We start from the raw sequence: 23,031 nt of genomic DNA, 5'->3' as shown, positions 1-23,031 counted from the left end.
TGGAGCCCAGGTCCCTCCTCTGGCCCCGAGTGCTGCCACAGGGAGGACGGAAAAGCCATTCAGCATCCCTCTGAGCTGCTTCCCTGCTTGCATGGCTGACCGCCTCCAGCACTGCAGGCTCCCAACCTGACCAAGGAGAAACCGGACCAAAACAAGCACTGTGGAGGCAGAGGGAAAGCAGCCAGCTTGTTTTTTTTTTTTTTTAAAGGATATTGAAGACCAGAGCAGAGAGCCAGCACAGTGAAAAACAGCCACGTGGGGACTGTGAAAATCAGAGCTGAGGAAAGGAAGATGGGAATGGTCTAATAAAGAGAGTCACAATATACAAAATACACAAGTGCCCACCTCCGCCAGGAAAGCTGTGGGAAGGGATTGTGGTGTAATCCCTGGCTGTTTGAGGTTGCCCAGGCAGACACAGTCTGGATCTGCAACAGGATCAAGAATAGACCAGGAAAACTTAGATTTTTTTTTTGCCCTGTCAACCTGAAACAAAATGCTTTCCCCCTTGCAGCATTTTTTCACTACATGGAGGAAATTAAGGGAGGTCAGTTGGCTGTAAGAGGATCCTCCAGCCTCAGGTAGCTCCCGACCACATCCACACACCATATGGAAAAGCATCTGCTCAGTCCCAGAAAAATTCCCCAAGTCACATCCATGCATTCAACAACCTCAGACCAAAACAAGTGTGAGCTCCCTGCCCACACTTGGCCCCAGCACAGGGCCCAGGGTTGGAGAACAGCTGGGTACAGTCATTGCTGCCATTGGTGTTTCTCTTCTCCAACCTGTACATAGTTGTCCCAGATTGGTCTAGCAGTAAGTGGGGACAGAAGGAATGACAGAGGTTATCCACTGAAGGGAACAAAGTCATTAATTACCCAGATAGGTTATGTTAAACTTGAGAGCTGTGTCCTCCCCCCAAGACACTGCTAGAGAAGCCCACTGTGACTTCTAAACTCAAAAAACACAATGCCAAGGAGCAACATCTCACAGGTAGTTACACCCAGCCTGAGTGATCTGAAGTAGCTGTTTTCTAGTCAAGTGAAACTTTTCTTATTATTTGCTGTAAATACCAGCTGTGTTGTTTTCCTGACCATGTTATTTCTAGAATCCTTATCACATGCTCTCAGATAGCCACAGCGCAGTGACACACTTCACAATCTTCTTCTTCTCCTATTCCCAGCTTTTCCAAACCATTTCTGTTCACAATCCCATCTGTTCAGAAGCTCTTCTATGGCAAGGGTGACACTGCCCTGGACCTCCACATCCGCACTGAACAGGTCAGCAAATGAACTTATCTTCCTTTTCCCCTTCTCTGCCATGCAGGGACCTGACTCACAGATAGGGGTGAACTCAAATGTAATTTCTGATAAACATCTATTTTGCTGAGGAGCATGATGTGTTTATGGGCAATGAAGTGGGCCAGTAAGGAGCAACAGGCATGCGCCAAGTCTTGCAACATCTTGATGCTTCTGAATACCTTGGTCTCCCGCAAAAGTCATCTTGTCTGGTCCTTGGGGCATTTTAAACACCAGGGGAAAAAATGCATAGAGGAAAAGGATTCCCAAGGTCTGCTGGAAGAGAGACCACGTTGAAAAATGGTCAGGTGGGCTGCATTGCACCAGCCTGGATACCAAAGGGAAACACCCTGGAGCAAAGGGTCTAAGAGGAGACAACAGCTGGTTGAAGGTTCCTTTTTTTCTGTACTGCTCCAAGCCAATCAAAACCTCACCTGCCACAACATCAGCTTTAGACCATGGTTTCACAATTTCCCTCAACAGATTAGCTGACGGGTGGGGGAAAATTTTATATATAGTTTCTGTATCCACAGAATATTTGACAAAGACAAGCAAGTTTGACGGGTAAAAAGAAAGCCTCAATCCTTAGGAGACATTTATTTTTACTGTCCTCCTGAATCAAAGCTGTTATTCAGCAATACTGTGAGCTTAGTGGAATGAATGGGCACCTAAGATTTATGAGAAATCCAGCACAGATTGCTGCCAAAGCTTCCCAAGGGATGTGGGTATCTGGAACAAGGTGTAAATATCTCAATGCTGAAATGCCTGGGTGATTAATCTATTACACAAATGGTGTAGGAGTGATATTCAGATGGCCTCAAAACGGAACTAATATCTTTTTTCTCTGCTCTGCATTCAAGTTCTAAGTTTCCTTTTTCAAGCTGGCTTAGAAACATCAGGAGGACATTCACTCCTGTGGTTTTATGGCATTTATTTCTCAAGTCCAGGCAAGAACTTAAAAATGGAGGAGGGCTGTGATTTGTGCTCCCACTGAAGGGAAAATGTTGGTATTTAAAATCAGTTGAACTCAGTTTTGATCTGTTCTTTTGAGAAACGATACTTGGAAAACGTTTCATTTGTACCATCTTTTAAATGTAAACAAAAATTGCTCCCGTTGTTTCTTTCTGGGATTAAAAAGAAAGTCCAACAATCCTGATCTGGACTAGTCAAATCAGGCTTTTTCCAACGTTTTTCAGTTCTGGATCCTGGATTTTAGTTCTTTTTCACTACAAACCTGTAGAGCTTTAACTCTTGCTTTTACAAGGTGCTGTGCTGCAAATTCATTTTAGTCTGGCAAGAGACTATGTCTGTACAAGCCTAAATACAATGATTTTGAGACCTTACCTACAGCAAAGACAACCCCTCTGTAATTTTATCCACTCTTATCCCAATTGCTGACCACATTTTAATACCTTTTGCTAAGCACACTGCCAGATACTGTCACACTGGACATGAAGGAGAGCCAAAGGGGAAACAACTGAAAATGGAAATGCTACTTCCATGTGCTTATCCAGACATAACTTTCCCTGCCACCTTCTTTGCAAAACAAGTTTCAGACACCCAGTTTGAATATACAGATTCAAATTCTCCCAGAACTTCAACTTTGAATGTGAGTGGTAGCTGGAACTTCTCTATTTTTTTCTAGTCAACTGCATCAAAAGACAATGAGAAAGGCTGAATGATTCATACTCATGGAATGAAATGCCATTCACAAACGTTTTTTCCATAGCAATTTGTCACTTATTGTATTGAAACCACTTCAGAAGATGTGTCTCAAAAAGCCTTTTGATATTAACATGATTAAAACCATAATGCAATTAGGCAATCCCATAATATTTCTGTATGTTATATGAGTGGGACCTCAAGTGACCACTTCATTCAAGCCCCTCATAAATGTCTGCTTCCAGCAGAAGGCTGTTAATTCTGCATCATGCCTCAGATAGTTGTAGAACACCAAGGAATTCAAATCTTCTCACCCTAGAGGCACTTTGGGTCACCAAAATTCAGCTTTGGTGTTGGATCTAGCCTACATGTCTCAAACCTTCCAAAATCAGCCAAGAAAGATGCACTTCTCAAGACCTTCTCTGACCACTTCAAGACTGGTATCTAAAATCAGTGGGAACATTGGCTCTCCAGATGTGTCCTTCTCTGTTGGCTACCTAGACATCCACCTGGATGTCTATCACTTTTCCTGTTGTTCCTCTCACGTGTTGGCACCTACGCACATACCACACTTGCTCACATCTCCACATCAGTCTCCTGTACCTCCAGCAAACTATTATGCAAGTACACACAACTTTGCATTCACACAGGAGACTGCATTAAAAAATCCTTCAGTGAGATGTAGACAGAAAAGTTCTTGTCACCTTCCACAGTGCCAGCTGTAGATCCCTACCTGCCGGGCAGTTGCATCGCTGGTGTGTGTCTCGAACTTCTCGATGTCTTGGCAAATGGAACTTTAATTTCTGCCAAGAGAGGAAAAACAGAAAAAGGATTAATTTGTACCATTGAAACCAAAGCCTCAAATTCTTGAAAAAGTGGAACTGGGAGGGGATGCTGCACAAGTAGAGATGGGAGAGACAGGGCAGAACAGTTTGGGAATGAAGAAAGGCAATAAAGTTCATAGCCCTTAACTAGAAATGCAGGGTTTGATTGAAAGCAGGCTGAGGGAGTTTCGTAATGGCCTCCAAATGTGGTCCTCCTGACAGGCATTACAAAACCAAGAGCCGGCAGTGGCAAATAAATTGGTGACAGTGTCCTCGTGACAAAGCTGCATTTCTCAGAAGACCCACTCAGTGGGCAGAAAATGAAGATCTGAAGCAGGTCTTTTTCCACCCTGCAGCACATTCCTTATGTTCTTGGAAACACCTGGATGGACAGAAGGGTCCCACTGCAAGATTATGGCTGAAGATGCAAACAGCAACAGCATCCCCTGAAATCTTCAGATGCTGTGAAACTTAATTTTCCCCCCAAGGGCAGAACACAAAAAACCTATCAAGAGCTTCCACAAGGTGGAATTTTGTCAGAATGATTTCATACGTGAGTTTGGATTTCTAATGGTGCCAGCATGCCAATCTCCTGCTCTCTGGGCCCATCTGTATATCTCATGAAGGGCAAATAAAGTCCACCTGAGGTCAGTGCATCTTCCCTCGCTGAGAACGTCAACAAAATTAACCCATGTCCTGAGCAAAATGTGCTTCAGGGGTAGCACCCCACCACCCCTCACAGACTTTATAAAATAACCGTAATTTAGTGAAGAAAATGCAAATCAATCCCAATAGGTTATTCATTAATGCCTGCGAACCACACTTGGTTAATGATTTGAAAACACTGAGCTGCTGGGGTTCCTAAGCTCTGGAGTCACTCTCTCTTCCCTCCTTACCTCCAAGCCCAACTTCCCATCCCCACTGAGCCTTCCTGTTTTTTGAACTTCTTCACAAGTGGGCCAATATTTCAAAAGAAACAGCCTTATACAGGACACAAGAGAAGACAAGCCCTGCCCAAGATCATATAGAAATTGCTTTATTTTCACAAGTAATTGAGCATCTTCCTGCAAGAAAGTATCAGTTTGGGGAAAAATTCTTTTAGAGAGGATAAAAGTAAATCAACTTGTTTCCGCCTGGGATGAAGGAAGCCAAAATTGGCTGGAATATTTCCATTTTTTCACTTTGAAAGGACTGGCTTTCTCATTGCAAGTCAAAAGACTAACGGTTGTTGTGACTGACTAGAAATTAAATATTTTCAGAGCTTTATTTTGCATGGTAGATTGAAATGTTTTGATAGCAAGTTGACTTGATAGCAGGGTGAGGAGAGGGTTTTAGGCAAGGAAAATTGGCAGTTCCCATAGAGCATTTCATCGATGTTTACCTTCTCAGCTATAAGCATAGATATGTGAATTTCTGCATCTGGGCACGTTCCCATGCTGCTGCCACCCCAGATGGCACAGCTCTGCTCTGCAGCACTGCCTGGCTTCTAACTGCTAGTGGTCAAACATGGGCACAAGCAGGACAGCAGAGCCTTTAATTGGATACTCACTGGTATGTGGACACACATGGCCCCATTCCCATCCAGAAATGTGCCAACCAAAACGTCTCCAACGCCAGACTGCCACATTTGGGTGGTGCTCCCATGTTTGGGAATCAGGCTTAGACAAGGAAGGGATGATGGTGTGCAATGGCAGGAGCAGAAAGCCACTGCCAAGCCAACAAGGGTCCAAACACCCTGCATGCAACAGGGGCCTTTACAGGACAGAGATCTGCAAGGAAACATGGAACAGATCCCTGCCCCACCAAGGGCAGAGGCACTGGAGGGGTTGTAGGGGGGAATGGCCAAGTTAGGCTGTGCTGCAAGAAGCCTTGGCTGGGCTGCTGTGCAGCTTACAAAGAGAGGAGCAGCATAACTAGACAGGGAAATGATGACCCAGCAGGACTGGAGCATGACTGGGAACGGAATAGGGCTGATAACATTTCCCTGAGGCTTTATCTGTAGGGTCAAGGTAGTGGAAAGACCTGGAACAACTGAAATAGCCTTCTCAAGGCCAGGGGCCCCTGGGAGGGAGGTGCTGGTGCTGCTGGGCAGGCTGGAGAACAGCCCTGTGCACAATGAGCATGCAGCCATCACACACTTACCAGCATTTGGACATTCTGCCCCATCCCTCGTGTTTCCCTCAAGCCCAAGAGCTCTGCACATCCCTGGGGAGTGCAAAGGGCAGTGGTGCCGTGGGACTGCTCCCCTTTAGCAGCAGGCAAAACCTACCAGGGATTTAGGAGAGCCTGGTGTTCATTCCCCTGCACAGTCTATTAAACAAACACTGCCACAGAAAACATCCTTGGCTCTTGGAGACCTCAGTTCATCTTTGGGTGGAGATGGCAAAACAAAACAAACCCCCCAGCCTTTTCTGCTTCCCTCATTTCCACTGTGCAAAATATTGCCTGGTCCAACACAAGAAGCTGGCTTTGTTCAGGAGAGCAAACCAAATGTACCTCCCTCTAAAAATGTCATTTCCAGGAGAAAACTTTCATTCCCAGGCAACAGAAAACCATTCAACTTTAGGGCAAGATTGGCTTCTGTGAGGAAAACTTAAAAGGAGGTGGGTTCTGGAAATCTAGTGTTAGCAATCTCCTTCCTGGGATCTGGGGTTTGCTTTTTCATCTGGGGGATACCTGGAGCTTGTAACATCAAGAGCAGCAACAGGCTGCCTTCCAGAAAAACAGTTCCTATGGAGGGGATTGCTTTGTCAGCAGAGCCTGCTCTCATCTGTCACGTTATCCAGTGACATAACAGCTGCATCTTCCCCCTACACCACGGCAAGTGGCTGAAGAAATCCTTTGCCAGCGCTGGAGGCACAGCTGATCACCCCCACCTGCACCTCTGTGGATTCAGGGAGCCATGGCACACTGCTGAGTGCGAGGAGAGGGAAAATCCCTCTGCAAGAGGGCAAGGCCAGGAGGGTCATGCTGAAACACCCGCTGGGAATGGGCAGTAAAGTCAGCACAGGCTTTTCCCATGGGTTTTGTTAACTCACCACAAGCGTGACAGGACAGGGCTGACATGGGTGGACAGAGCAGTGACAGCAAGACCACTTCTGACATTAAAGGACCATGGCTGTGGTCTCCTAAACCTTGCAAGTGCCTGTCTATTTTGGATGGGCACTTGAGATTAGGTGAGAGGGAGGGCACTTCTTCAAAGGGGGCAGATTAATAGCTCTTTAGCATTCCCAGTTGTTTGCAGTCACCCGGGGAGGTGAAATCATTTCCCACCACTATCTCCAACCGCTAAGAGAAACACATTTTAAATAGATAATCTATTACCACCATCAGGAGGATTTCAGGGGTGGGTGGTTTTGTTAACTCTTATTGTTTTACCTCCAATTTCCCCATTTTTTCTTAAAGGCCCAGGTCCTAGGATCATGGGATCATATGGCACAAAGCAAAAGTGAGCAGTGAGTCCTCCCAGGTGGAGCAAAAAGCTTGGAAATAACACCATCTAGGTACAAGGATTGCAAGCAGCTGAAAGGAAATGGAACTTAGCTACCAGAGAAGCTGAGAGAAAAAAAACCAGATCTCCCGACCATGGGGCAAAGAACGCAAAGTAAAGATGTGGGCAGGGGATGCTTAGAGCAAGGTTACAGACCCTGGGAAACAAAGCAGTGTGCTTTAAGATTTGGAATAAAAGAAGGGGAGAAAAACGCTTCAAGTCAGGAGGGCAAGAGTTTTCTAGTGTCCCTCCTTTGCTTGCACAAGTAAGGAAAGAGTTCCAAAGAAATGAGACTATTGGGAAAGCAGTGAGGATCAGTGCTCCCTCCCCATTCACAGGCACATTCCTGAATCCCTTCAGAATCACTAAAAGTACAACAAACACCTTCAATACAAGCCCCTAAGAAGGCTGAGGGGCAGCTGATCTTCCCCTGCTGCTGCATCACACATACACATTTCTATCTCTACAAATTCACAAATTCTGGGATTTTTTTTTTCTAGCAACAGCTCTGAATCCATCCCATTCTCCACCCTGATGAGCTTTTGGCAAGTGAAATAGCACCAAGTGCTCCCCAGCTTGGGAAAGGACTTTGTTTTCTCCTTTGGAAAGCTTTGCCTCTCTTGCAAATGCCAGTAGTGAGCTTATTTGTGCTCCTTGTATGATTTTATGACGTCTCATAAATGCAGAGGAATTCAAATTCCTCCATGGAGTTAAAGTTCTCCCTGTACTACCTGTTTCTGGCCCATTCTGCACAGATGTTTTTACAAGAAAACCTAGTCAATTTGAGTCTGGTAGAAAATTCCCTTGTGGTATTCGCCTACACCAGGCAGAGGTTTACACAGTAGCACATTAAGCACTGGTCAGGCTGCTTCTGGGAAAGCATCTGCCGCCCTCTCCTCACTCCTCCTGAGCTGAGATGGAAACTCTGCCACAGCCAGCCACCAGTGCTCGAAAACCAGGCTCCGAGATGGAGAAAACATCCCCACCAGCTGCCTTCAAATTAACATCTTAAGCAAACCACCCCAGCTTCTCTCCCTGCCACTTTGCTTTATTTTTCCATGTCTAGAAGAAAGGCCTCTAAAAGGACTTTGGTAATATGCACTTCTCAGTGCAATCTGTATGGTGTCCCTTGCTGATCCTTGGGAACACCTAGGGCACACCTGGGCACAGTCATGGCCCAGAATGGAGGGCATTACACGCTCCAGCTCAGAGCAGTACAGGTTTTGAGATAACCTTAGATCTCCTCTATCAGCCCTCGCAGACTACTTAGTTACACCCTACACCCCTCTAGCTCAGTTTCACAGCCACCAGAGCTAGAAATGTGCTCCTGTGCTGTGCCTTCCCTCCCACCTCTGATCAGCTTTTTCTAAAGCTGGGGTTCCTTTAAAGCTTTGCTATTTTATTTTGTGATGGATAACAGTGAGCTGGCAGCTGTTAAACCCATTAAGGTTGAAACACCAGGAAACGGTGAGGATGTGGCAATGAGAGGCGGCGAGGGTCTGAGCAGGGGGAGATGAATATCCCACTTTCACGTCCATCACAGCAAACCCATCTGCAGCCCCTCTCCCCCACTCATGGTCAGCATGACTTATTTTGCTTTCCTTACTTTTTTTCTCCCATCCTTTCCCTGGTCCCTTTACCTACCCTGTTTTTCTCCATCCTTGCCCCTCACCAGTCAGTCCTGTGCCCCACTTCAGACATAATGAAAAGGAGAACCGGAAGGATTTTTCTTTCCTAATCAAAAGCCTCATAGGGCAGCCCACCATCTGTCCACCAGCAGCCCCTTGTCCTAGAGCTCGAGCTGCTTGGTTCATGCCAGTGACTCTGGCTGAGTGTGGAGGTCTAAGGTTTAAATGCTTATCAGAAGTGGGCAGGACAGCTGCAAAGGGTGTCCTCCCTGGGGGACAGAGCCCACCTCCCCATGGGCATCAGACCTTCACAGGTATAAAGGGACAGGAGACGTGGGCCAGGCAGCCTTTCTCTTCCACAGTCTCCAGTACTTTTCTCCAAGCTCTTTTTGAAGCTGTGGCTCAGGATGAAGCTGGTAACGCTGGCAGTACTCAGGAGCAAGTGCTGGCCCCTCAAGCAGTCATTCCTGTCCTACAGCTGCAGTGGGGACTGTGGCCACCCCTAGGAGCACAGGAGGAGCTGCTCAGGAAACAGGGGTGCTGCTGGGCACATGGGCATCATGAGACCCCGATTTCCTCGCTAAGCTGAGCTATAAAAAGGTGGAAAGGTGTCGCTGCCAGCAGAGCCAGCAGGACACAGAGCCATCCGGCCTCAGGCACCATTCCCGGGAGGCACTTCTCAAATCTCGGTAGAGATAAACTTCGACTTCCCAGCAGACTTATGCCAGCAGCAACAGAGGGACTGCTGCACTATCCCCTGCCTAGTGGCAGGGAAGGAGTCCTTGCAGGAGAGCGCAACCACAGGGCACAGATCCAATCACTCACAATACTTCTGCCTCCCCAAACCCCTTTTTAAAGTAGGATATTGCCCCATGGACCCTGTCTTTCCCTTATTCCTCATCCAAAGAAGCAACTCAAAACCGTATCCTTCAGCTCCTGCAGTGTTTGCTAACTCAAGGTTCACAGCTTTTGGCTGCACACCCCAGCAGATCCAGGAACTGCTCTCACAAGACCCATAAACAGAAGCGAAGCCTGTCAGCTGTAGGTTTAAACTCCTCACCACAGACTTTCACTGCTCCTAGAAAGCAGGAGGGGGTCCAGGTCACCCCTGGTGCCAGGCAGCAGGGACCTGCTGGCAGGTCCCAGTAGTCAGCACTCTGATCATCCCATTCCTCACGTCATCTGGTAATACCAGCCCAAAAGAGATCTTTTCCAGCTACAAAGAGTTTTTGGGCTAGCCCTAGGGATCTCTCCAGCATGACTCAAGCCAAAGCTAGAGTAAACAGAGAAAAGGAGAGTTGGGTGGAAATGGCTCCATCCCTGAATTTCACCCCCAAGCCTCTCCTAGAGCTGTGGGAACAGGTCAGTGGGGACCTGTCTGGAGAGTTCAGAGACATGAGCCACCATCTGCTCCCTGACGCATGTCAACACCACTTCAAAGCCCAACAAGGCAAGGAATACTCATCGCAGTCAGAGTAGAGGAATACAGACAGCCCACAGTAGCATCAACACAGCAACACCTTTTAGTGTCAGCAACAACAATCTGCGCTTTTGGGCCCTCTTTATTGACCTGCTGAAGCCAGTAGCAGCATCCCCCCATCACCAGAGGAGGAACAGAGTCCAGTGGAGTCTGGATGGGACTCAAGTGAGTATAACACAGCCATATGCTCTATATTGATGCCCTGGCAGTACCAGAAACCATCCTGGCAACACCAGTGTGTCTCATTTTCCTGAGCCAGGAGCTGTGGAAGGGGTCAGGGCTGGTGCAGCAGCAATGCCAGCCCATCACAACATTGGTGTGTTTGCAATTACCTCTTCCCATAGCCATGCTGGCTGTCACATGCCTTACACATGTCCCCTTCCGGGGCTCAAACCCATGCTGAATCCCCAGATTTAACCTCTAATTCTAACTCTTTCAGCATGCAAGACTCCTGAAGAGAAGGGCTAGAGATTTTTGCCTCCCCAGCAGGATCAGGGTTGAGGCTTTCCTCTTTGCAAAGTGCAGGCTACAGCTACAGCATGGGCTGAGAAGAGAGAAGTAAACGCCAAGCAAGTTTGAGAGGTGGGAGGGACCTGAAGGAACAGGGAATTCAACCCTACAGCAGCATCACTCATGCAAAGGTACATTTCTAAGGAAAGGGGAAAAAATGGATGATGTGACTATGCAAGCCTGCATATGCCTAAACCCTATAATACTACAAACTATACATGCAAAACGAAAGAACACTGACCTCATTGAGCAGTTGGTCAACTCTTCCCAAAATAGCTGTCTCCATTTGGTCTGCTGAGAGCCAGGCAGGGAGCTGCGTGGGTCTGTCTGCTTCCAAGTGGGACACCCGGGACTGCAGATCGGAGGTCCGAAAGTACAGCAGGAGGCTCAGCACCAGAGAGAGCAGGGACACGCCGGGCAGCCCCGAGCCCAGCAGGAGAGGGAGGCGGCAGCATCTCTCCCCATCGCCACTCCTGGGGGGAGCCACACACCCCCTGTCAAAAGCTGCTTCGTCGACTCCTTTCCAGCTCTTCTCCTCCAACATTCCCTCCCTGTCCTGAGAAACAATAAATAAATAAATAGAATAAATAAAGCTTCACTCCTACTCCAAGATGCACAATCCAGAAGGCATAGAAAAAGCAACGTCGAAGGGAATCCCAGTGCCAGCAAATCAGAAGTGACAGCAATAATGACAAAAGTGGATGGGGAGGGGGGGGTGTCTTTAAAAAATAAAAACAAACCACACACACATAAAAGGGGTGCAGAAAAAAGGGATCCAACTGCAGCAAAAAGTGTGAGGGGGAAAAAATAATCTGATCAAGATTTTTTTTTTTCCCTCCTGTTTTTTTTTCCTTCTATTTCAGTCTTTTGGTTCGCTGGTAGGTTTTTGATGCTTTCTAAGCTGCCAGTTTCAGTTCCTTCGCAGACTGGCCAGGAGCTCGCACATGAAAGTCCCCATTAGAGAGAGGTAATTCTCAGCTGCTGCGGCGACGTTGTGCTCTGGCTGATCGTGGCTCCCCTGTAACATGACACACTCCCTCCGAACTACGGGGCTGGGATGAGCGAGCTGCGCGGCTTCCCAAAGTAACCTCCTCTGCTCGCCCTCTCTCTCCACCTCTCCCCTTGCTGCATGATTTATTTATTTATGCAAAGCGCCGGGGTGGGATCGGGCAGTGGGACGCCCCTGTCCCGCTCGGTCCCCAAACCACCTCTGCGCCGCCAGCTCTTCCCTTTGAAGTGACTCTCGCCGAGGTTATTTATAGTGGCAGGAAAGAGATTGTAAAGCAGAGGCTGGGCTCACACCAGCCTGCATCTTCCTTTCCTCCAGGCAGCCGAGAGCACTTTATGGGATGGTACAAATCCCCCCCGCAGATCCCGGGACAGCCCTGAGGCACCGGCAGTGGGGTATTTGGACCCCGACTTTTTGAGGAGAGCAGCCAGGCAGGGTGAAAAGCAGAGGGAAACATCTGGAAACAAGAGCTGGCAGCTGAGGGCTCTGCAAGAAATAAGTGAAGGGCAGCAGGGAGAAACACCCCAGGCAAGCAAGCTGCAGTGCAAGGGGGGAACATTTGGGGGTACAACCTGCCAAGAGTGTTCAGAGGAAGTAATCTGCTGAGGCCCTCTAGTGAAGCAGAACTTCCCATCATCTCCGTGTCCCACCAGGCACAGGGCACCAGACAGACAATCCCCCTTTGGCAGTGAGCAGTCTCCCCAAAACGTGCCGTAGGGCAGCTCTGAGCCATGAGTCTGGGAAACAAAGCCTCCTTCTGTTCTTCAGCAGCAAGGGAGGGCCACGTCTCCCAGTTTTTCTGAGCATAACATACAATATTTTATCCTCCAGGGTGACATGCAGGCTCTGCTGAGCCCCTGCCTGTCTGTCTGTCCATTCTTTCATCCTCTCCTTGAGCACGCTCAGCAGTGAAGCAGCACAGAGCTCACCGTGGTGCACAGTCATTAAAACCCAGGCAGCAAATTGGTCTCTTAAAATCTGGCTCCCTTGTGGCTATTTTGCTGTCATTTACACATTTAAAATGAAGATTTTGCGTGCAGTCTGTGCTGGAAATTAACTGGCAGAGAAAACTCATATTCATCTCTGGCCTGGTCTCTGTTTCAGGGGGCTGGAAGAGATAGACCTTCTGGGAGCAGGTTAACGCAAGCCCGAGCTGTTCCTCCTCCACCAGACAAACCCTCGGAGGGCCCGGTAGCACACAGCCCCAATTCTTCGAATGGCCTCATGCCTTTCACAGCCACTCACTTCCCAAAATGGGGTTTTAGCGTCTGCAAGGCAGGAAATCCTTTCTTTATTTCTTTTAGTGGGTTTCTTGTCATCTCACTGCTCAAATTTGCGTTGCTGTTCTGGCACGCAGGGAAAACACCCCTCTGATGGCTGCAGCCTTTCAACAGTTTTTCATATGAGCAGGGCAGAGATGTGTAACCCACAGACCCGGCGCACAAAGGGTGTCTATTTGTTCAGGAGGTGTAGCCACCCCAGTCTCCTACCCCCTGCCCAGTCTCCCCCTGTGTTAGCAGCCTACTTCTTTACAAAAGGAAAAGAAGTCTTTGAGGCCCGGCTCCATGGGAGTTACCCAAGATACCACCTGCAATCACAGCAAATAAGTAGACAGAGAGAAATGAAAGCGAGATGCCTAGAGGCTGATGATACAGTGTTTGAGAAGCAGAGATCTTCTCAGAAAAATACCAGTCAGCAACTGGTGCTTAATGTCCTACAGAGTGCTGCAGTACACTACCTCAAGACTGGGGTTGAACTACTGATGACTGCAGTTACCTGCCTGTGTTACACAAAATCTCATCTAAGGCTTGTCTCTCTCCCCACCCTTTATACCAGCCTAAGCACTGAAATCACAAAAACACACCCTCTAAGCTAAAGATGGAAATCTGGGTGTCTACACTACATTTCCCCCCACTGGCTGGGGAGAGCTCTCTGCTCTTTTGCGCTGGTTTTTGATACAGATCCTGCTGTCCAGACACGAGCATCGCCTGAATGACTGTGTAAGTGCCTTTTCCTGCCTCCCCACCAGCCCCTCTCCAGCTGAGCAGCTCATTTAGAGGGTATGTCATAGTTGCTGCAGGCTGGGGAGCTGCAGTCAGACGGGTTTCATGGAGAAGCCTTAGCTGCAGATGTGCAGGAGGGTAATTTTTCTATCCATGAGATATTACAGAGCCCTGTCATCCCATGCCAATAGAGATGGACTAATTTAGCCACAAACCTGAGCCGACTGTGCATGTTGAGTCTGCAGCACTGCTCAACCAAAAAGCTGCCTTCAGAAACAGACCTGGCATGTGGAATCATCTCAGCACTCCCTGAGTTGAGCACAGCCTGGACTTCTGCTCTCTAAACGGCCTGAGAGGAGGCGAGCACTGGCCTGAAACCAGTCCTCCTGCAAGTTCGTGACTCTCAAAGTCAGTCAGGTAGAAACAAATACTCACTTGCAATCAGGAGTAATTTCACTGACTAGTGACTCTTAGAAAGCCCTGCACATGCTGAGCTTGAGGCTGCATCCGTCTTTCCTTGGGGAGGTTAATGATATTCCTTACAAGGACAGTGACCACACAGTTCCATTGCTTCTAACACATCTTCCAGGATGTTTAAGGACCTCAGCACAAATATACAAAGAACTGGAACAAATAGAACTCACACATATAACTTCCCAAAGCAGCTAAAACTTCTCTGTACAACAAAAAAGTTTCACATCTACCCCATGGCACTGGGTCAGGTGTGGCAAGGCTCCAGCTTGGTCAGTTTTAAGCTGGCACAGGAAATTTGTCTTTCTCAGGGATATCTGTACATGGGCAAAGCACCTCACAGAGTTTGCCCAGCACTGCTCTGCAAGACACACGGTGCTCACAAGATGTGGGGATTCCTCATATGGAACATGACCACAATGTGGTCTCGCTGCAATAGACCATACACCCTCTTTGACCCAAGGCAGGTACTGTGTACATGAACCACTCCATGCCACAGGCCAGAAATGAATAGAGCTGGGCACGGATGTGGTTCTTGCTTCTATAAGCACAGTTCAAGCCAGCGAGGCATCTACAACAGGACTTCACCTCTAAAGGGATAGGCAACAGAAGCAGGCTCTCCTCACCTTCCTTCACTTAAAGACAACCTTCCATTAAAAAAATACCATGTCCTTCCTGACACTAGCTGGAAGTTGAAGCCAGCTGCCTGCAGATGCCATGTGCTCAATCCTGTCACTAATCTTTCCCATTTCAGACCATTTACTAGGCAGAAAATCCCCACCCCAGTGCTCTTTCTGCTCTTCTGCTTTCCCCCTCCCCCCACCCCCTGCAGGAAACATGGGGGTCTCAGTGTGCTCAAACCACCATTAACTAGCAGCCGACATCTCCAGCTATTGTAAATATATTAACTCAAGGCCTTTTGCTGCATTTATTAGACTCAAGAACAACATCTGGAAACAGATGTTTTCTGAGCAGAGCAGAGAGAAGGAAGGAGGGTAACAAAACAAGGGGGTGGGAAGGACTCTTGCAAGTGGAAGTACATGGTCTGCAGACCATCCCTTTGCAAAATGCTGCTCAGATGGAGCACTGCAAGGGGCTGAGGCAAGTGCAGCCACATCCCTCAAGGCAAGGCAGTGAGAGTGGAACAACTTAGGGCTGCCTAACAGAAACAGCAATGGGGGAACAGGAAAACCCACATCAGTTTTCAGGGCCCCTGTGAGGAAAGGTCAGAACTCTCTCACACAAATGGGACAGACACTGGGGCAGAGAGATTAAAGGTTTTTTTTTTCCTTTCCTGGTCATGGACCTTCCCAGTCCTCAGCTGCTCTATATCCTAGAGGCTGGCATGCTTATAATGGGACAACATCACCTCCATAACAGTCTGGCAGCATCTGCCACTGGACTCATAGTGTAGGCAAGGTCTAGGGCTCCCACAGGATCCTGTCTGTCCCAAGCAGCCTGTTCTCAAAAGGCAAGCAGAGTGGAAACCTCCCATGCCAAGGACTCTGAAGGACCAGCGGTCCTGCTCTGATGTGGAGTCTTGATGTCATGGCTCAAATTCAGACAATATTTAGAAAATTACACAGTTTTAACTAGGGACATAAAGCGCACATGCATATTTTAAAATATATCTCATACTTAAAAATATATCTCATCTCAATATATTCTCATTGCGAAACTCCATTCTCAACTAGATACACTTTGGCTTAGGTACCAGAGATGCCTAAGGTACAATAGAGGTCTGAGATCAAAGCTTCCCTGCATTTCTTTTGTGGGAACTGCAGTTTTACACATACCCTCGCTTTTTATTAAAATAAAACTAAAGGCAACAAACAACTCCAAAACCTAAAACAGAAAAAAACAAAACCCCATAACAAGTATTTTGTCATCTTTAATCTCAGGTTCACAATGGGTATCTCCACACCCTTGTCTCTCTGAGATGCAGTCACACATACTTTGCAAGTAAGGTCAGGAATACTGAGTATTACCTACCTAATTTGGTATTTGTTTATAAGAAGTATTAAGAGGCCTATGGAGCAGAACAATTCCCGCCTGAGGAGCTGCTATAACCCATTGTGGAGTTATAGAATAAAGACACATTTGATCCTTTGGGAAAAGGGTTATGAAAATACATGGAAAAAATATACTGTCCATGCATAGTAATATCATGGCTGTTTTCAATCACTTGGTCTCCTACAAAACAAAGGGGTTCACTGCACAATATGAACTCCTAGCACTGGTAGCAGCAAAGGAAGCAAGCAAGAAGCAAAGTTAGTAGTATCTGGTTAGGGTTTTATATTTTCATAACCCTAAAATGCCTGAGCTCATTGTTGCCTCCCTCCCAACAAAGCCAAACTGGCTTTGTGCAGCTGCAGTGCTGGGAACCTCTCCCCAGAGCTGTGTGAGAACAGTCAAGCAGAGCTGAGCTGTGTCCAGGCTGGGAGCATGGCCACCAGCAGCTCCTGCAGAGGCTGGGTCAGAGCTTCCAAGGGAGGATGGAGCAAACACAGGTTTTGCACAGTTTGGGGCCACCCCTTCTCCCACACACCCTGCAGAGGGAAGGCTTTGCTAGAGAAAAGCACGGGACAGCAAGTGGTGGACACACAGTTTTACTGCCCACGCCTGTCCTTGTGTTTTCAACTAACCTCTCACCCTTTGTTCAGATGATGAGGGAAATGGCTCTGAGGAAACCAGGATCTGCACCCTTCTTCATGGAGGAACTTTTTTCTCACAGCAGAAGCCCTTCATGGCCAAGAAGCATTTCACAGGAAGAAGTTTTATTTCTTTGCAGCAGTTATTTGGTTTTTTGTTTGTTGCTGGGCTTGTTCTTCCTTGTTTGGAGCTGATTTTTAATTTTCAGTGCCACTAGAGTCTGCAGAGATGGTCATCTCTGCTAGGCTGCTTTTTGCTGTTATCTTGGTTCCTGCAGAGCCTGGGTGGGAAAGAGAAGTTAAATTAAGAACAACATGCTACAAATAAGACAAGAAAAAGCCTCCATCCCTGTGGCACTATTCCCCAGTATCCTGAAAGTCTAAGAATTCCCACAGCAGCCTGTGGGAGATGGGTTTTGCTCATGACAGAGATGTGACTACATTGGGAGAGCTGCTTTGGAAATTCTTTGTGAACCTGGGAAATCCCTGGTGCGGAGCATTGCTACAGGCTCTCAGCACAGCTGGAGCAGTACAAATCTTTAGCTGTAGCAAAAAGGTTCTCAGACTGAACACTCAAAATCTTCTCATCCAGGTGGAATAACAAAGGTGAGATTTTCAAGCATGAAATCATCAGGGCACAACATTCTCCATCCCAAGGCTGGGACTCTCGGGAAAAGCTCCTCTGTTCCCAACAGCAACTCCCTTGGCCCCTCACTGAGCAGAAAATCTCCCTCTATTAAAACCAAGCTCAGGCATTGTATGCTCAGTTAGTTACTTGCACACCGTGGTGCTTGTCACAGTGCATTGGCACACATGGGACTTATAAGTCAGAGCACTGATTTGCACTTAGATTTACCATTAAACTGTTTAGTGACAAGCTACTGCTGAATGCCTTCAGCCTCACTGCACAGCTGGGCTATTCCATCCACCCCAAAGCCCATCTTCCTCCAGCCTCCCCCTCACCTCTGCCAGGCAGAGGGTTCTTGTAAATCCTCCACAACCTATTTCTACACACATGACTAAGAAAACCCTTTCTCTTCAGCTTTGGCAGGTGCAGATCAGGCTCAAGCTGCCATCAACCGAGGACAACCAGTCAATATATATGTAGGGTGCACACCCTATGGGGTGAGCCAGAAACCCCAAAATCTTGGGTCCAGCCCAGGGCTGACCAGATGCCACGTGCACAGGGGAGGGAGGCAGAGCTGTGTCACAGACCTGTCTAGGAAAACCAAATCCTGCAGTGCCAGGGCAGGCATGTATCCCAGCACAAGCAGCCAGGAAACCTGCAGCAGCTTTGTATGAACTTTGAAGTTAATGAATCAGAGCTGGGAGGACTGGGAAACCCAGACTAAGTGACAATTGCACTGGGGGAAGCAAAAGTAATGAAGCAAGGCTCCCCCCAGAAGACTGATTGTTTTGGAATCCAGAAGCGAAGGAGAATGGATATAGCAAGCTCAGGAAATTGAAAACAACTTTAGGAAAATACTTCCTCTCATTCCAACACTTGGTCTTTTATCAAAGCTGATTCAGACCCTGACAGCAGCACACAAGGCAGCTCTGCTCCATCATAATGCAAAAGACAGGCCCAGTGGACGAGAGGTTAGTAGCTAATGGAGCGGAGTCGGGTTCAATTTCCCTGGAAATTACTTGCGGAGGAAAGCCAGGAGACAAGGAGCACTGCTAATGTCCTTCTGCAGCTCCACTGTTCCCCTGTGCAAGGCAAAGCCCTCACTCATGCCCTCTGCCCCCCACAGTCAGTCCTGCACACCGGTGCGAGGGACAGGAAAGCAAAGTGAAGCAGGAAGGGCGTGAGCCTGGGAGCAGATTGATGGTGTCAGAGCAGCATGGCTCCATGGCAGAGTTTTCCCTCCCACCACCATTGCAGTCATAGCACCTGATGTAAACCCTCCCTGGCAGGGTAATTAACCTGCTTTATTAAAAGCAGCTTTACCAGTAAACCTTTAGCATCTACGGAGTTTCTTCCAGCTTGTTGGGTTTTTAGCTGCCACTGGGGGCTTTGCCTTCTTTTAGCAGCATCACAGGGGACAATGGAAAGATGCTTTTCTGTCCCAAAGGCATACTTGGCAAGACCAGTTCACACGATGGCTGCAGTATTACAGGATGTAGCATCTCAATCAGGCTGGGTACCCAAAGGGCATATCTGAAGCTGAGTGCCAATAAACAAACTCGTTTTAAGAAAAAGGGTCCAATCCTTCTCATTTGGGACCCATTAAAGTCAATGGAAAAAAAGTTCTTTTTAGCTTCCTTAGTCTTTACCATTTAGGTCTCGTGCCAGCTCAATATCAGTGCAGTCACTCTAGATTTATGCCAGTCCAGAAAAAGGGAATCTGTTGTGGCAGGTCCAAATGGGAGAGGGGAGATCTGGGTCGTCTCACTACAAAACTCACTGTCCACATGGCTAAGCCAAGCACTCCTTTTTTACCTCAGGTATCTGAAACCTCCTCTTGATGCACTGTAAACATTCTTCCTCTTTCTCCTCAATAAATCAGTGCTGTCCACTTCATGTGCATGCTTTGTACCTTCTTCAAGTCTGAGAGGCCTGCTGATGATTAAGAACAGCGGGAAGTAAAGCATATATAATTACTAGATCAGTATTAAGTAGTAAACAGACCCTTGCAGTGGCCCTTGAAGGACATCAATCTGAAATGGTGGTTCACTTCCTTCAGGCTCAAAAAATATTTTTCTTTAATTTGGCTACATGCTGCTACCAATACAGTGATTAAAATAAACTTCTCTGCTTTAAGAGGGGTCAGCAAGGAGACAGCATGGAATCCCTTGTTAGTGGGGACTGCTGCCTACCACACACCTTGTAAATTACAGAATTATTTAGGTTAGAAAAGACCTCAAAGATTATGGAGTTCTAACCTTTGTCCAATCACCTCTTTGCCAACAAAACCATAGCACTAAGGGACACACTCAGTCATTGCTTGAAAACCTCCAGGAATGGTGACTCCACCACCTCCTTGGGCAGTCTCTTCCAGCGCTTGGGAAACTCTTCAGGTGAAGAAACTCTTTCTGAAGTGCCCATCCTGCCTGTGTCAGTGGATGGTGCAACAGATCAGGGCAAAGCCACCACAACCCGTGTTTCTCCACAGAGGTTTGCCTTTCCTGAGGGCCCTAACATGTGTTGGTGAGGAAGGAGCTGCCTCCCACTGGTGCCCCAGCAGTGGGGAACACTGCTTGGCTCTGCACACAACTGTCCCTGCATATTTGGAGCATGGGGGTTTAGTGCAGAGGCTGAAATATCACGCCTATCAGTAGGGCCCTGTGGACAGAAAATAGCAGAGGATCTGGTGGCAGTTTCCTTTCAAGACATACAGGAATAGCAGCACACATCTCTGCTGGATCATGTGGACTGAATTCCTCAGCTGAACTCCTTTGGCTTTGAATTCTGTGAACCAATTTTTCCCTCCTTGGCTTGTTTGTTGTTTCAGGACCACTAAACTACCAAGAATGGTTTACATTATATAACCACCCTGTCCTTATTGCATTTCGAGGAGGAGACTCTGACAAACAGCCAGATCTAATTTGTTCTTTAAATTGGTTTTTAGGCCAGACAGTCATGCCTTCCAGATGGAAAATCCAGTTGCACTCACCAGCAAATATCCCAGTGAATTCAGGTCCCAGATCAGCTTTGTCCAAAGCATACTCTGGCATGCAATTTGATTTTTTACACCCTATGAGAGGTTAATGGTCACTTCAGTGCCTGGTGAGGCAGCGTGGCTTTTTGTCACCTGTACCAGCTCAGCTGTCAGCTCTGCCCCGCTGTCCTGTTATTTTTCCTAGAAGCCTATCTGACAGCTGCAGCAGCTTTATAACTGCCAGATTCGGAATTGGTCTTCCTGGGAAAGTCCTTTCAGGTTGACTTTTCCAAGGGTGACTCTCTCTCCTAGGTTTGGTCAACCTGTTTAACACTACTCCACATCAAACACAGTTTTAAGAAAGCAAACGCCATGCTTCTTTTGGATTTGGATTCTCTCGTCTCCTGCCAGGACAGAATCAAGGATACATTCAAGGCTGGTTTAGGTTACAGCCAAAGCATGGCCAGTGGCACGCTGTGCATGGGACAGTAACATTACTGACAGCCACAAGGTGCTAAAATCCTGCCATTGACAGCAACAAGCCTGAGCTGCCACTTGCTTTGTTAGGGACTAGAGAGGCAAGGTGGCACGTGCCTTGAGGCAGCCCCCAAAAGTGGCTGGGAGCCAGTCTCCGAGTTGCACTGTTCCACACATCCAATGGGAAGCTGGTGGGAGCAGCAGCTCAGGCTGAAACACAAACTGCATCCCACAGGGAGGCACCACTTGCAGGGCAACAGCACTGGAAGTGCCCATTGTCTGCAGAGACAGGTGTAATCTGCATAAGAGGGTGGCCTCACATAGACAGTCTGTGGCTTTCTCTCAATCCCTGTGACATTTTTGTCCTGTAAGTGCTCTGTTGCAAGGCACACATAATTCTAGGGCTCCGTGGCCTGATGGATAGACAACCTGGTGTTTTTCCCACCTCTGCCACTCTGTTGCTCAGTGGCCTTTGGTGGTCAATGAATGCTTTTCATTCTTGGAGCATTCTTCCCTTTCCTCCTCAGGGAAACAAGGCCACTCTAAGCTGCCCCAAGATAAACTGCTGGCCAGGGTCAAAGTAAGAAAGAGATGAGTCAGCCACAAGGAGTTTCAAGGCAAAGTTATCAAACCCTTACTTTGCAAGTCCTGAATCTCATGTTGCCCATGAAGGCATCCTCCTCCAGGTCTGGAAAAGTTCCTGTCAACCAGGACATCACTTAAAAGCATGTTTATGTTCAACTCACACCTCCAAGACACATGTGCCATTTGTCATCCAGAGCAAGGCAGTGAGTGGAGTTGAGGGTGACCTGAGAAGCCCTTTGGGACACCAGTGAGTAAGCCTCCCTCGCCCTTAATGTTTTGAAGCTGATAGAAGAACAACCATTCCATTACAATGACTGTGCCCTTCCCAAGTTCCTCCATGTTTTCAGGGGCTCTATCAGCCTAGCAGCATGCATGGCACCAAAATCAGCTCTTTGGGAAAAGTTTAAGAACAAGCTTTCTTGGGGCCATTGTCTCTGGACAGCCAGAGGTTGCAAAGAAGGTCAGAGGATTGTCATTCTGTGGATGGGCAAGCTCACTCCTAAAAGCTTTAGTGAAGCCCACACTGCAGCTGAGTGGGTGGACTCACTTGTAACAAGAACTGCATTACACAAGAACATAACCACAGTGGCTGGCCTGGAACGAGAGGCTCAGCCAGGCACGTTTTCTGCGTGGGAGAGCCAAGGTGTTGAGCAACACCCAGCAGAGACAGGCACATCTGCTGCCAGGTCTCCACTACACAACCTAACAGTACCCACACATCTCCCCAGTCTCCACATCCCATACCTCTTGTAGGGACACACATTTAGCAAAGGAGTGTAAACCACCATCAAATCTGAGTGGTTGCACTTTACAGCCACTTCAGCTCAGGCCCAAACAACTGCAGAGTCCACACTTGAAAAGACCAAGCCGGTGTGTTACTTGAAAGGAATAGTTTGTTTTGGTTTCATTTCCCTGCCCACACCTCTCCAAAACTGCCCTCTGTTTGTCTGGGACATTTGCAGGCATGCAATGTTTTCCTGGCTGACTTCACAAGGGACACTGTAGTTCTAATAGACTCTCCCTTTGACTCCTGTGCTGCTGTGGCCAAGTCCTTGGATTCCTCTGTGGAGTAAATCAAATAATGTGTGCAGAAGCAGATGTGAAAAAAATAACATAAGCATTAAAACTGACATGGTAAACTATGAGCAATAACTGCAGGTGTGCAAGAGAACTCCAGGGCTGATGCTCATTGCTCCACTGGATAAAAAAATTAAAAGCCTGGAGGACCAGGCAGCTACACACTAGGATCCAAGTCAAATTCAGGCAATTTTCCCCAAAAAATGGCATTTTGCAAAGTATGGAGATTGCAACACCGAACACTCTCAGGTTGCAAAGAGCTCCCAC

At 47.6% G+C, this 23,031-nt stretch overlaps 1 long non-coding RNA gene across 1 annotated transcript; it reads right to left on the bottom strand.

The window, feature by feature from the left end:
* Nucleotides 1-241: 241 nt before the first annotated feature.
* LOC140684407 (uncharacterized) lies at nt 242-12,149 on the bottom strand. The gene is made up of 3 exons (XR_012056635.1): nt 11,637-12,149; nt 11,131-11,445; nt 242-3,760 (listed from the first exon to the last, which is right to left on the bottom strand). It is a non-coding gene; the product is annotated as an uncharacterized lncRNA (long non-coding RNA).
* Nucleotides 12,150-23,031: the final 10,882 nt, after the last annotated feature.

Source organism: Taeniopygia guttata, chromosome 6 (genome assembly GCF_048771995.1).
Source record: "Taeniopygia guttata chromosome 6, bTaeGut7.mat, whole genome shotgun sequence".
Lineage (NCBI taxonomy): Eukaryota > Metazoa > Chordata > Aves > Passeriformes > Estrildidae > Taeniopygia > Taeniopygia guttata.
This window is presented reverse-complemented; position numbering and strand designations above follow the sequence as displayed.